The sequence below is a fragment of the Schistocerca piceifrons genome, unplaced genomic scaffold (assembly GCF_021461385.2).
Source record: "Schistocerca piceifrons isolate TAMUIC-IGC-003096 unplaced genomic scaffold, iqSchPice1.1 HiC_scaffold_426, whole genome shotgun sequence".
NCBI lineage: Eukaryota > Metazoa > Arthropoda > Insecta > Orthoptera > Acrididae > Schistocerca > Schistocerca piceifrons.
In genome coordinates, this window is record NW_025728652.1 from 1,475,418 (window position 1) to 1,489,107 (window position 13,690).

Below are 13,690 nucleotides of genomic sequence, written 5' to 3' on the forward strand. Positions count from 1 at the left end.
GGAGGGCGACGGAAGGCGATGGGGCGGCGGAGGCGCGTTTGCACGGCCGTCATCGCCGCACGCCTCGGCTTGTGTGGCTGTGGCGCCGGCCGCGCTGGCCGGGCTGCCGCGGCGACGGTGTGGGAGTTTTGCCGAAGGTTTGGCCATTGTGGCGGGTCGTCGGCTGGGGCTGTGGGGGCGGCATTTGGGCGGGGGCGGCGATTCTCGGCGGGCCGACCCAGGCTGTAGCGCGCGGTAGCTGCAGTTTGGCCGTGGTTTGCGGCGCTGCCGTGGCGACTGGTTGGCGACTGTGGTGTGGCTGTGTGTAGCCCCATCCTCGGTGGTTTGAAAGGCGCGGGCGGTTGTGGCGCAGGTTTGGGGCTGCTCCGCACAGGCTGTCGGACGTTGGGCGGTAGCAAGCGCGGGAGGCGCGGCGCGGCGGCGCGCAGAGTGGCGGCCGCTCTCTCGGCCGTCCGCGCCCGCCCGCGACACTGGCTGGGCCTTGTGATTCTCTGCTCTGCTGCTGTGCTGTGCTTGCGTGCCTGCCTGCCGTCCCGCTCGCTCTCGCTCTCGCTCTCGCTGTGTGTTACGCGCGTCGTCGAAATGGCAGATCAGGCGGCTACGAACGAGACTGCTGCGGCACCCGCCGCCACCGGCACTACGAAGAAGGCCAAGTCTGCGTCGTCTGCGAAGAAGCCGCGCGCCAAGCCTGCGCACCCGCGCACCTCTGAGATGGTGACGGCCGCCATCAAGAGTCTGAAGGAGCGCGGCGGGTCGTCGCTGCAGGCGATCAAGAAGTACATTGCCGCGCACTACAAGCTGGACGCGGAGAAGCTGGCGCCGTTTATCAAGAAGTACCTCAAGTCGGCCGTCGTGGCGGGCGAGCTGGTGCAGACGAAGGGGAAGGGCGCGTCCGGCTCGTTCAAGCTTGCCGGCGCCGGCGGCGGGGGGGCGGCCGAGGGCGGCAAGGCTCGTGCTGGCGGTGCCAAGAAGAAGCGCGCCGCTCCGGCCAGCAAGGAGAAGAAGGGCGCCCGTGCGGCCGGCGCAAAGAAGGCTGGTGGCGTGAAGGCGGCGACCGGTCGGAAGGCGGGCGCCGCCAAGAAGGCGTCTGCGGCGTCGGCCGCTCCCGCGGGTGCGAAGAAGGCGGCTGCGGCCAAGCCGGCCAAGGCCAAGTCGCCGTCGAAGGCGAAGAAGGCCGCCAAGGTTCCGACGAAGAAGCCGAAGGCGCCGCGCCCGAAGAAGGCGACGACGCCGTCTAAGGCGAAGGCTTCGCCCAAGAAGAAGAAGTAGAGTAGAGGAGAAAGAGATGGGAGAAAGGAAGGGTTTGGCGCTTGACTCCGTCGTCCCCACCCCCCGTCGTCGTCTAGTGGCGCGCAAGAGACGCGCGGCCCAAAACGGCCCTTCTCAGGGCCATCAAAGCACGTCGGGGAAGGTTTTGATTGTCGTGTTGCGTTTGGTGTGGGTGTCTGTCTGTCTGGCGTTTCTGTATGCCCGTGGGGATGCTGTTTGCGTGCCGTGGTGGTTGGATTGCGGGGGTCGGTGGCGGGTGTGGGCGGCGGTAGCGGTAAGCGGTGTTGTTGTTGATTGTCGCCGTGTTTGTGGCGGCGGCCGACGGTTGGTTTTCTGTCACGTTGTTTTGTTTGAATACGTTGGTTGGCTTGCCTGCGTTCGTTCTTCTCGGATGTCTGTCTTGTCTAGTCGTGTCTGGTCTTTGTTGTTTTGTTCCTTTGTGTGTGTGTGTGTGTGTTATGTTTTGCAACGGGGGGCACGTTGAGATGTGGAAGGAGTCGGCGGGGATTTCGGTGGCGTGTAGAGCGAGCGAGCGCGCCTGCCTGGCCGTTGGAGTGGAGTGCGGGTTTGTTTTTGTGTTTTCGAAACGAAAGCGGCGGCCGGCCGGCCAGCCACCCGTGCGGTGTGACGTCGGCCGTTGGGTATTGTGCGCTTTGAGCGCCGGGGAGGGATGATGTGTGATTGTTGCGCGCTGCTAAGCAGGCAGGCAGAGTGAGCGGGTGTGGCGGACGGACGGGAAGTGGTGGTTGTTGTTTTTGGGTTGCGGGGCGAGAGGCAGGCGACCGACAAAGTTTGCTCGCGACGGAGAGATGTTAGTGGCCCTGAAAAGGGCCGTTTTTGTTTGTGCGGTGCGGTGCCGCGGCGCGGTTTAGGCGCGCTCGCCGCGGATGCGGCGCGCGAGCTGGATGTCCTTGGGCATGATGGTGACGCGCTTGGCGTGGATTGCGCACAGGTTGGTGTCTTCGAAGAGGCCGACGAGGTAGGCCTCGCTGGCCTCCTGCAGGGCCATGACTGCGGAGCTCTGGAAGCGCAGGTCGGTCTTGAAGTCCTGGGCGATCTCGCGCACTAGGCGCTGGAATGGCAGCTTGCGGATGAGCAGCTCTGTGCTCTTCTGGTAGCGCCTGATTTCTCGCAGGGCGACGGTGCCCGGCCTGTAGCGGTGGGGCTTCTTGACGCCTCCGGTGGCGGGCGCGCTCTTCCTCGCCGCCTTGGTGGCGAGCTGTTTGCGCGGCGCCTTTCCGCCGGTGGACTTGCGGGCCGTTTGCTTTGTGCGGGCCATAGCGGTAGCGGAGCGGCGTGCGTGGAGGTTAGGTGCGGCGCGGCGTCCGGTGCTGCCTTGACAACGGGCCCGCGCGCCTCCGTGCTGCGCTTATATGCCCTCGGTTGCGCGTGGTGGGGGGAGGGCGGGCCAGAGTCTATATAGGGGGGCGGCGGGCGCGCTGGGCGCAGACAGTTAGCGATGCCGAGCGAGACGGACGCACGCGCCGAGCGCTCCGCTCCCGAGGCCGCTAATGCGCTTCCGACAGCTCCAGCGGACAGGGCCGCGACCCTGCACGCTAACGGGGTCGAGTTGAGTACATCAGTTTCACTACCGAGTGTTTCTGATAGTACTCCTCCCCCAACGAGCGTCGACCGTGTTCACGCCTATCACGTCACTCGCGAAAGTGAAACCGCGATTTCGATCTCTCGCGAGTGTTGTGCGTCGTTGCAGCAGCCGCTGGAGACGTCCGTGGACGCCCCCACAGCACAGCAAGACAGCGACGAAGCACTCCAGCTTCTGGTGAGTCTCATGCCGCACGCAGCCGCTGCACCCCTCGGAGTCGATTCCGATAACGACGAAGAGGAAATGCAGACAGAGCAGACACCGGCAGGCTCACAAGCGTCTACGTCACGTGCCTCGAGGAAGAGGCAGAAGTCCGACGACGACTCCTCAGCCCCGGACGCGCGCAAGTTCCGCAAGGAATACGCGCAAAACGGCACCAAAACCGGGACGAAAATTCGCCGCCACTCGCTGAAGTCCAAAGTGGACAACGACGGCTTCGTAACTGCTACGAAGACCGCAAAAGCCACACGACAACCGACAGCAGCACCAGTAGGCACGAGCAACAGCTTCCTAGCACTTAGTGACTCGGAAGACGAGGAGCTGACACTGCCACCGCCGCAGCAGCGTCGCGCACTGCCGCCGCTTATAGTGAAGTTCGAAGGCCACTTTCGTGAGCTGCAGAACGCTCTGAACTTGCTGATTGGCAAGGACAGCTACACCATCAGCGTTACAGGCGATGACCTTCACAAAGTGAAGGTAAAAACCACCGAACACTTCGTAACGGTCAGCGAGGAATGCACCAGACGGGGCTGGAACTTCTACACCTTCAGCTCCGACAGGAAGAAGCCCCTGAAGGTTGTATTCCGCAAGATACCGCGTACCATGAAACCAGAAGAGTTGAAGGAAGATCTGGAACAAATGGGCTACTGCGTCGAAGAAGTCATAAGAATGAAACTTCATCGCACCAAGGGACGCAACCCGCTCTTCCTGGTAATTGCAAACAACACGGCGGAAAACCGGAAGCTTTTCCAACTCAAGCGGATAGGCAACTTGGAAGTGTGCGCAGAAGTTCTTCGCAACAAATCTGCGTACGCTCAGTGCTATCGCTGCCTGGAACTCGGCCACTCGACTAAGTACTGTGGAATGCCCGAGCATTGTGTCAAGTGCGGTGAGCAACACGCCACCGAAGCGTGTGCGAAAACTGGTGTACCACACAAAGACTTTACGCCTAAGTGCAAACTATGTGGTGAAGAGCACTGCGCAAATTACAGAGGTTGCACAAAACACAAAACGTTTGCGGCTCGCGCCCGCGGTAACGAAGCGCAGCAGCGAAGAGTTTCGGCGGGAACATCGCACCCACGTGGAGCCCCAACGCACAGCCACAGCCAGACAAAGAGGAAACGCGGCCGCCGAGGCCGCGCATCCGGCCGAGCGCATTCCGAGGCGGTCGTCAACCTCGCCCAGCAGCGCGGGAACTACGACGCCCGGAACAAAGAGCGGCAGCCACCCCGCAGGCCACCGCAGAACACGCCACCGGCAACGGAGCGCGATGGCGGACAGGCCCCGCCCGCCGCGTCACAGCAGGTACAAGCGCGCCATCACGTAGCACCGGCCGCAGCCAACCAGGCCGCAGGCCCCCCTTCCCCGCCACAGCGCGCCGCGCCAGTGGCGGCCCAGCCGCAGGCAGTTCCCCCGCCCGCGCCCCTACCACGGCAAGCAGCTCCTACCACCGCGCCTCGCCGTAACGGAGCGGACCAATCAGCGCCGCCCGTCCCGGACCGGTCCAGCATGGCCGACTTCCCCGAACCGCGATGGCGGCGGCAGCGGCCAATCACCGCCCATCAGCCTGCTCCAGCAGCCCACACCAACGGCGGCCAGCAGCCCAGCGGAAACCAGGCCACGCGCGACGGCCATTCTGTCGGGCCCCGACAAAATGGCGTACACACCGTCCGCCATGATGTCGGCCCCCGACAAGATGGCGACCGCATCGACCGTCTCCTTGACACGATGCAACTAATGATGGCTCGCGTGACCGAGCTGATGGCCGCAGTACAGCAAGTACTCGCCGTAACCTCGTCCACCGCCCGTCATGCCTGAAAACCCAAGAAGCCTCAAGGTATGCGTATTCAACGCCAATGGCTTGAAAACGCAGGACGGAGAATTCCGGCAGTTTCTGCGCGACGAGGACATAGACATCTGCCTCGTCGCGGAAACTCACCTAAAGCCTGGCGTACGAGTCGGCGTCGCTAATTACGTCTGCCACCGCTACGACAGGCCGACAGCAGGAGGTGGGACGGCCGTTTACGTCCGGCGTTCCATCAGACACCATCGGGTTCCCGTGCCGGAACTGACGTCGACTGAAGCAGCCGCAGTCGCAGTCGACACTGTGCACGGCAGAATAACCTTCTGCGCTGTCTACAGGCCGCCGCGCGGACAACTGGACGTCGCGGATGCCAACAAACTCCTGTCCCTCCAAGGAAACCTCATACTTGGGGGAGACTGGAACGCGAAGCACGCGGCATGGAATAGCCGCCTTACGAACACCAGCGGCAGACGACTACAACGCGTAATAGAGCGTCACGACGCGGTGGCAGTAGGACCACACGACGCCACCATCTACCCAACACGCGGAAGGGAGGACGTGTTGGACTTCATAATTCTGAAAGGCATACGGCAGCATGTGGCGGCCAGCACTCGGACGGCACTCGCGTCCGATCACGTGCCAGTCATCTTCCTCCTCGACGCCGACGTCACGCCGCTGCAACGCAGAGGACTCGACCTGAGAGGAATAAATTGGGAAGAGTACCGAGCGAACGTCACGGAAGCCCTCACGACACTCCCTGACGTCGACGCCGAAGGCGCCGACGCCGCACTTCAACACCTGTCGCAAGCCATCGCAGACGCAGCCACGGCCGCAACACCCGCGAGACGTCCAGCGGAGGAAGTTCACCTCCCTCACCAGCTCCCGGAACGCATCCGAGACGCCATAGCCGCCAAAAACAGGCTGCAACGGGAATGGCAGCTCACGCGAAACCCGCGTACCAAGCGGGAACTAAATCGAATGCGCCGCCACATCAGGGCGGACGTGGATGCACATCGAAACGCTAAATGGGCTGAGAAAATAGGGCAACTCGACATCGAGGACGGGTCGGCGTGGAAGTCCATGAAAAGCTTCCTACGCCGCACGCAGCCCATACCGCCTCTGCTAGTGGGTAACAGGTTTGTTAGCGAACCAGACGCCAAGGCTAATGCACTGGCTGATGCCTTCGCTGCAAACTTTACCCCTATGGAGGACCCAATCGACGAAGAACACGTCCGCCTCGTAGCAGACCGTCTTCCAGTCTTCTTACGTGAACGCGCAGAAGACGACGAGATTCAGCCTGTCTCGTCGGAAGAAGTGCAACTACAGCTTCGCCACCTTCAGCGCAAGAAAGCAGGCGGAGCAGACAACATCTCAAACCTGATGCTGAAGCAGCTTCCCGACGCCGCAGCACAACATCTTGCGGCCATTTTTAACGGGATTCTGCGCTCCAGCGAGTATCCAGCCTGTTGGAAGCATGCTGAGGTAGTCGCCTTGCCGAAGCCGGGGAAGGACGCACGAATTGCGAAGAACTACCGGCCCATCAGTCTTCTACCAGCAACTTCCAAGGTCTTCGAAAGGTTGTACCTGGTCCGCCTGCTGGCGCATGTAAACGCCGAAGGACTTCTCCCCGACGAGCAGTTCGGGTTCCGTCGGGAACACGCGACGACGCACCAGCTGCTCCGCCTGACGGAGGAAGCGTTTGGAGCCGTTGACCGACGTAAGTATTTCGGCGCTCTCTTGCTGGACGTGTCTCGTGCCTTTGACTCCGTGTGGCATGACGGCCTCCTGTACAAGCTTCTTGTGCAGGGGGTACCTGTGTCGCACGTGAGGCTCCTGCAGAGCTATCTGCAGGAAAGGACGTTTCACGTCCGTGCTTCCAGTGGAATTTCCACGGAGCGCCGTATACTTGCGGGTGTACCTCAAGGCTCGGTCATCGGTCCTACGCTGTACTCCCTCTATACCGCCGACCTGCCACGCACGAACCGCGTCCAGACGGCACTCTATGCTGACGACACGGCGATCTACAGCAGCAGCTGGAGCGTCGACGTCTTGCAGCGGCGTCTACAGGCAGCCACCGACGAGCTCTCGGAGTGGGCAAGAAAGTGGCGCCTCGCCTACAACGGAGACAAGAGCCAGGCGATAATCATCACAAATCGCCCCCTCCGTCAAGACGCGCCGACAGTCTCGGTGTGTGGTGTGCCAGTACCTTGGAGCCACACCGCCAAGTACTTAGGCGTCACTTTAGACCGGCGTCTCACATGGCAGCAACATGTAGAAGCAACCAGAGGAAAGGCACTGGGTAGATTGAGGCTGCTCTACCCAGTGCTCAACCCCACGACAACGCTGCCAGAAGACGTCGGTCTTACGCTGTACAAGGCCGCCATTCGACCGCTGCTGGAGTACGCCGCAGTCGTGTGGGGCAACACGGCTGAAACCAACCTCAAACGCCTGCAAACAATACAAAACAGGGTGTTGCGTCTTGCACTGCATCTACCCAAGGACTTCCCAACAGAGGAGCTCCACCACGTCGCTGGAATCAAGCCGCTGCGGCAACGATTCAGAGATACAGCGACGACCTTCTATGAAAAGGCCGAGAGGTCAGCCAACCAACTGGTTAGAGGACTCGGCCACCGGCCACACTGGCGAGCGTCCCTTCGCTGGCCAGACTTGCTGCGGCAGTAATCACGCAGCATACCCTAACACAAAGTCCGCAGTGCAGGACAGCATAGAAAAACATAAGCCTACCCCATAACGAAGACACTGCTTATTGTAGGAAAAATAGCGATAGGCTATTATAACCTACAACTACATCACGTGGAACAAACACGCATGTTCCACACATTTGCACACACGGCTGGGCGCAGACCGTAGCCGACTCGCCAGCCGCTGCAGCTGCTGTTTGTGCACGTTTTGCTTTGCCCGAGGAAGGAAGGATGACAGGCCGCGGCAAGGGAGGAAAGGGGCTCGGCAAGGGTGGCGCCAAGCGGCACCGCAAGGTGTTGCGCGACAACATCCAGGGCATCACGAAGCCCGCCATCCGCCGCCTGGCTCGCAGGGGCGGCGTGAAGCGCATCTCTGGTCTGATCTACGAGGAGACCCGCGGGGTGCTGAAGGTGTTCCTGGAGAACGTGATCCGCGACGCGGTGACGTACACTGAGCACGCCAAGCGCAAGACTGTGACGGCCATGGACGTGGTGTACGCCCTGAAGAGGCAGGGGCGCACCCTGTACGGTTTCGGCGGTTAGGCTGCGTCGCAGCGGGCGCTGGCCTTCCCGCGGCCGTGCTTGTGGGTGGGAGAGACTAGAAAACGGCCCTTTTCAGGGCCACCACACTGTTCGGAAGTTGAAAAGTGCGAAAGAGTCTGTGTTGTTTGTTTGTTTCTTTCTTTCCGTTTGAGCGACGTGATGTGACTGGGAGGGGAGAAGGAAAGGAAACGTGTCATGTGGCTGGCTGTGTGTGGGAGCTGCTTCGTTTGTGTTTGTTATTGTGTGTCGTTGTATCGATCGCGACGGAGATGGCGGGCTGTGTGTTGTTGTGCGAGAGGCGGTGATTATTTGCTTGCGTGGTTTGGCTCTGTGTGTTTGCGGCGGCGTTGGGGTTTCCGAGGCAAGGCGTGTGGGCACAGGCGGCCGGATCAGCTGTTTCGTTCGTGTCGACGGCCGTTGCGCGCGGGAGTGGAGGGCGGTGTGTCGACACGCCTCCCTGTAACAATGGTCATTATTGCTGCCGTTGTCGTTTGGAAGGCGACTGCGACCGTGCAAAATGAATGTGTGTGTGTGTGTTTGTTGGGCCACACGGGCTGTGTGGACGACAAGATGGCGGACGTGCGCCGGCGGCGGCTGTGCTGTGAAAGTGCAAAGTTAAAACAAAACAAGGTGCGGCGAGGACGACTGAAATTTTGCTTTGGACGTAGGTTTGTGTGGTGGCCCTGAAAAGGGCCGATTGTTGTGGGCCGGGCCGAGCCGAGCCGGCAAAGCGCGTTGCGTGCAGGGGAGCACGCGGCGCTGCGATTGCCTTGGCCTCCTTTAGGCCTTCTTCTCGGTCTTCTTTGGCAGCAGGACGGCCTGGATGTTGGGCAGGACACCACCCTGTGCGATGGTGACGCCCGACAGGAGCTTGTTGAGCTCCTCGTCGTTGCGGATGGCAAGCTGCAGGTGGCGCGGGATGATGCGCGTCTTCTTGTTGTCGCGGGCCGCGTTTCCGGCCAGCTCGAGCACCTCAGCCGCGAGGTACTCCATGACGGCGGCGAGGTAGACGGGCGCCCCGGCGCCGACGCGCTCTGCGTAGTTTCCCTTGCGCAGGAGGCGGTGGATTCTGCCGACCGGGAACTGGAGCCCAGCCCTGCTTGAGCGGGACTTTGACTTGCCCTTGACTTTGCCTCCCTTTCCGCGTCCGGACATGGCGATGGGCTAGCGACGGTGCACACGAAACGGAAACGAAAACGACCGGTGCGAGCGGCAGCGAGTCGAGCAGCGGAGTGCTTTTTTTTTTTTTTTTTTTTTTTTTTTTTTTTTTTTTTTTTTTTTTTTTTTTTATGGATTGCCATACCCTTTCGGGTAGTGGCGGCTGCTGAGGACTCAGGTCCTTCTCAGCCTGGGGTTGTTTGGTGCTGTTGGGACTCTGTTTATTAGTTTCAGTGGGGAAACCTGCCTACTTGGATTTTCTGTATGTTTTGGCTCATGCCATTTTGTAGTCAGTTTTCTTATGTCTAAGTGGTGGAATTCCACATCCCGGCATTCGCCTTACAGCTGGGGGAAACCACCAAAACCCCAGTCGGGATGGCACTGGGTTATCATCTGTTGAAATGTGTTAATTATGCTAGGTTTATACTAAATATTGATCTATTGGTAGATTGTTTCATCTCTGTTTAGAGTTTTGTTCTAGAGTTATTTATATCGTCTAACCTACTGCTCTATTTTAGAGTGTGTCTGACTAATAGTTTAAATGGTTACTTCTATTCCTAACTTATTCTGAGTTGTGGGTTCGACGGTTTGTGGAGGGTCATTGCACTTCACTTCACTGGGGTGGTTGGGGAGAGATGGGGGGAGATAGTGGGCCACTTCACTTCACTGTATTTACTACACTCTTCTTTTCCTAATTTTATCTATGAGTTCTTTGTTGTTCGGGAATGTTCGTTGAATTGCATGGGCAATGAAGTCTGGAGGGTAAGGGTATCTGAATAGGGTGATCCTGTATTCGTGAATTGGGTTGCATATTACGTCTTTCATTATCCCATCTGTTCTCACTCTGTTCCGGCCGTATTTGGCTACCTCAGGAGTGATCTTGTCTAATATAGGGCAGGTGTTGGTGCCCGCATAGACTAGGTCGTTGGCGGTTGTGTAGTGCAGCTTTCCCGCTCGTCTCAAGCTGTGGCGGTCAAATGCGGCAACTCTTTCATACTGCGCCCTGGAGGCCGTCCACAGACAGGCACCGTACTCTAGGATCGGTCGGACAAATGTTCTGTAGGTGTGTAGCACTGCCTCTGGGCTGGCGCCCCCGAATCTTGAGCTGATTAGCTTCACAAGGTTCATTCTTTGTTTAGATTTGCTGATGATGTTATCGGTGTGGTGCTTCCATGATAGAGTAGAGTCGAGAGTCATCCCTAGATATTTTGCACTCTGTACAGGGTTGACTCTCTTTTGCCATAGGGTTATGTGGAGGTCGTCTTGTTTTAGTCTGGCACTTTGTGTTTGGTTGCGGTGTCTGAAAAGTAGCAGCTGGCTCTTTGCTGGATTGGGTTTGATGCGCCATTTGGCCATCCACTGTTCTAGCTGGGGTGTGTAGGAGGTTATTACATTCTTCGCTTCCTCTACCGAGTGTGCCGTGCACCAGTAGGCGGTGTCGTCTGCGTAGAGGGCGAAGTGTTCGTTCCACTTGTTGGGGCGAGGGATGTCGGCGGTGTATAAGCTGTAGAGCGTGGGTGAGAGGACAGCACCTTGCGCTACTCCAGCAGCAGGAGAGAATTTTTCGGAGAGTTGGTTACCGACCGATACTGTTGCAGTTCTATTGGAAATTATATCGAGAATGAGGCGTACATATTGAGGTGGGAAATTTTGCTTGGCCATTTTATACGCCAGCCCGCAGTGCCACACCTTATCGAAAGCTCGCTCGATATCTAGGAACAGTGCCAATACGCAGTCACCTCTGTTTAGGGCTTCTGTTGTTGTGCTGACTAGTCTGATGATAGGGTCCATGGTTGAATGTTCCTGCCTAAAACCGGCTTGTTCTGGAGGGAGGATCTTTAGTTTGTTTATGAATTTGTGGGTCCTGTTATTTAGAATGGATTCAAATATTTTGCCTATTACCGGTAGAAGCGAGATTGGGCGATATGAGGTGGGTTTATTAATCGGCTTTCCAGGTTTGTGTATCATGATAACGTTTGCGTTTTTCCATTGCTTTGGCACTATCCCTAGACAGAGCGCAGCGTTGTAAAGACGGCTTAGAGTTGGAAGGAGTATGTGGCGAGGCGTGGCCGAGAGCATTTTTCTGGTAATTTTGTCCCTGCCAGGTGCAGCATTTTGTTTGCCGGATAAGAGGGCTAGTGTAATTTCCTCTTCGGAAATTGGCACCAGGAGTTTTGCCTGTTCCTCTGTGAGGGCTGTCTGGGTGTTGAGTAGGTCCTCCAGGCCTTCTTCTATTTCTTCTGCGAACATGTCATCAAATAGAGGATCAGAGGGGTGACTGTGGATTTCTTCTAGGACCTCACTAAACACTTGCGCTTTATGATGGTCGTCAGCCGTGATGCCTTGTGGGGTAACGAGAGCAGCACTGGGGGAGTTGTTACTCGGGGCTCCTGTTATCTGTTTGAACGTCTTCCAAAACTTAGCCGGTTCCCTGGGGTTAAGCTTGCTGCATTCTTTTTGCCAGCATTCCGCCCTCCATTGTTTTAGGTTCTCTTTGACTGTGGTGTTCAGTCTATTCCACTCCGTTTTTAAGGTGGGGTCGCCTGTCCTCTTATATTGCCTTAATAATTGTCTTTTGAGTTTTATTGTAGAGAGGATGCTTTGTGGAATTGCTTCCGTTCTATTACGGATCGTTCTGGTGGGGACGGCTTCTTTTATGGCCAGGTCGTATGCTGCAACTATTTGCTCGTTGTAATTGTCTAATTCGGCTGCTGAGCTGATGTTTGCGGTTGGGAGTTTTTCATGCAGGATGTTGGTGAATTTTTCCCAGTTTGTTTTCTTGTAGAGCTTGATGCTCTTTGGGGGTCCTGGGGCGTATTTTTTGGGGCCAAGTGCCGTGGTGTCGAAGAGAAGGGGGATGTGGTCACTCCCTATGCTTGGGCCAACTCTGCAGGCGGTGCAGTGTATCGCCAGGGTGTCACTGCAGAAGATGTGGTCCGGAATGGAAGAGCCAACATGGTTAATAAGGGTAGGGGTGTCGTTTTGGAGCCAGACTAGGGGTGAATCGTCTATGAGGTCTTCCAGAGCTCTGCCTTTTGTTGTCGTAAGTCTGTCTCCGAAGGCTCGGCTTCTGGCGTTAAAGTCGCCCATTATGACGCAATTACCGCGTGATATTAGGTATCTCATGAGGTCTTCTGGGAGGTGATCGTGAGGGGGGCAGTATATGGTGGCTACAGTTATTGTGCCCATTTTTGGGGAGTCTATTTCTATTGCCACCACGTGCAGGTGCTGGAAGTTCTGCGGGAGTTCTAGGCGCACTGCTGGGACGTCCTTGTGGTGAAAGATAGCGGCTCCTCCGATGCTTGGATTGGTTTGCTGTGATCTGTGGCAGATCATGTTCTTTAATTGTTGGATCTGCTGGCCTGCTCTGACCTCTGTGATTCCTAGTATATCCACCCTTTCTTCGTCTACCAGGCTTTGTATAAGGGGATGCTTCCTGTTAAACCCACAGGCATTCACGACAGCCACAGTGGCTGGTGCGGATCTTGTGCTAGTCGCCATCTTGTCTAACCGATCCTAGGCTTGTGGGGGCTGGGGGCGTCGCATTACGGTAGATCTTAGTGAAGAGTATATGCGACTTGTTGTTCGTGACGCTGACGACCATTTTTCTGGCAAAGAATTGTTCAGTGACTGTGGCCATGGCTTTCGTTATGATCTCGCGTCTATCTGGGAGGATATTGTGGAGAGCAGTTGTTATCGCTCGCACTACATCCTCCACATGGATTGGCTCTTCGTCTGAGGTTTCTGGGCCGTTGGTCATTGGCTCTTCTATTTTGGGGGCATCTACGCATTTGATCGGCTCAGTTGTTTCCAGGGCGGCAGCCGGGGTGGGGGTGCTTTATGGGCTCGGGTGCGGCGGCCGGTTGCGCGCGCGCCCCATTGGTCGGCGGCCGCAACAGGGCGAGCTGGTAAAGGTGCGGCGGCGGCTGGCGGCGGGTGCCACTGTGTGGGGAGACGCTGACTAGAGCGGAGCGCTTGCTACTGGTGTTGCTGCTGCCGTACGTTCGTTCGAGATGCCGCCCAAGACTAGCGGGAAGGCCGCCAAGAAGGCTGGCAAGGCGCAGAAGAACATTTCGAAGGGCGACAAGAAGAAGAAGCGCAAGAGGAAGGAGAGCTATGCCATCTACATCTACAAGGTGCTGAAGCAGGTGCACCCTGACACGGGCATCTCGTCGAAGGCGATGAGCATCATGAACAGCTTCGTGAACGACATTTTCGAGCGCATTGCGGCCGAGGCTTCTCGCCTGGCGCACTACAACAAGCGCTCGACCATCACGTCCCGCGAGATCCAGACCGCTGTGCGGCTGTTGCTGCCTGGCGAGCTGGCCAAGCACGCCGTGAGCGAGGGCACGAAGGCGGTGACCAAGTACACGAGCTCCAAGTAAGGAGGTG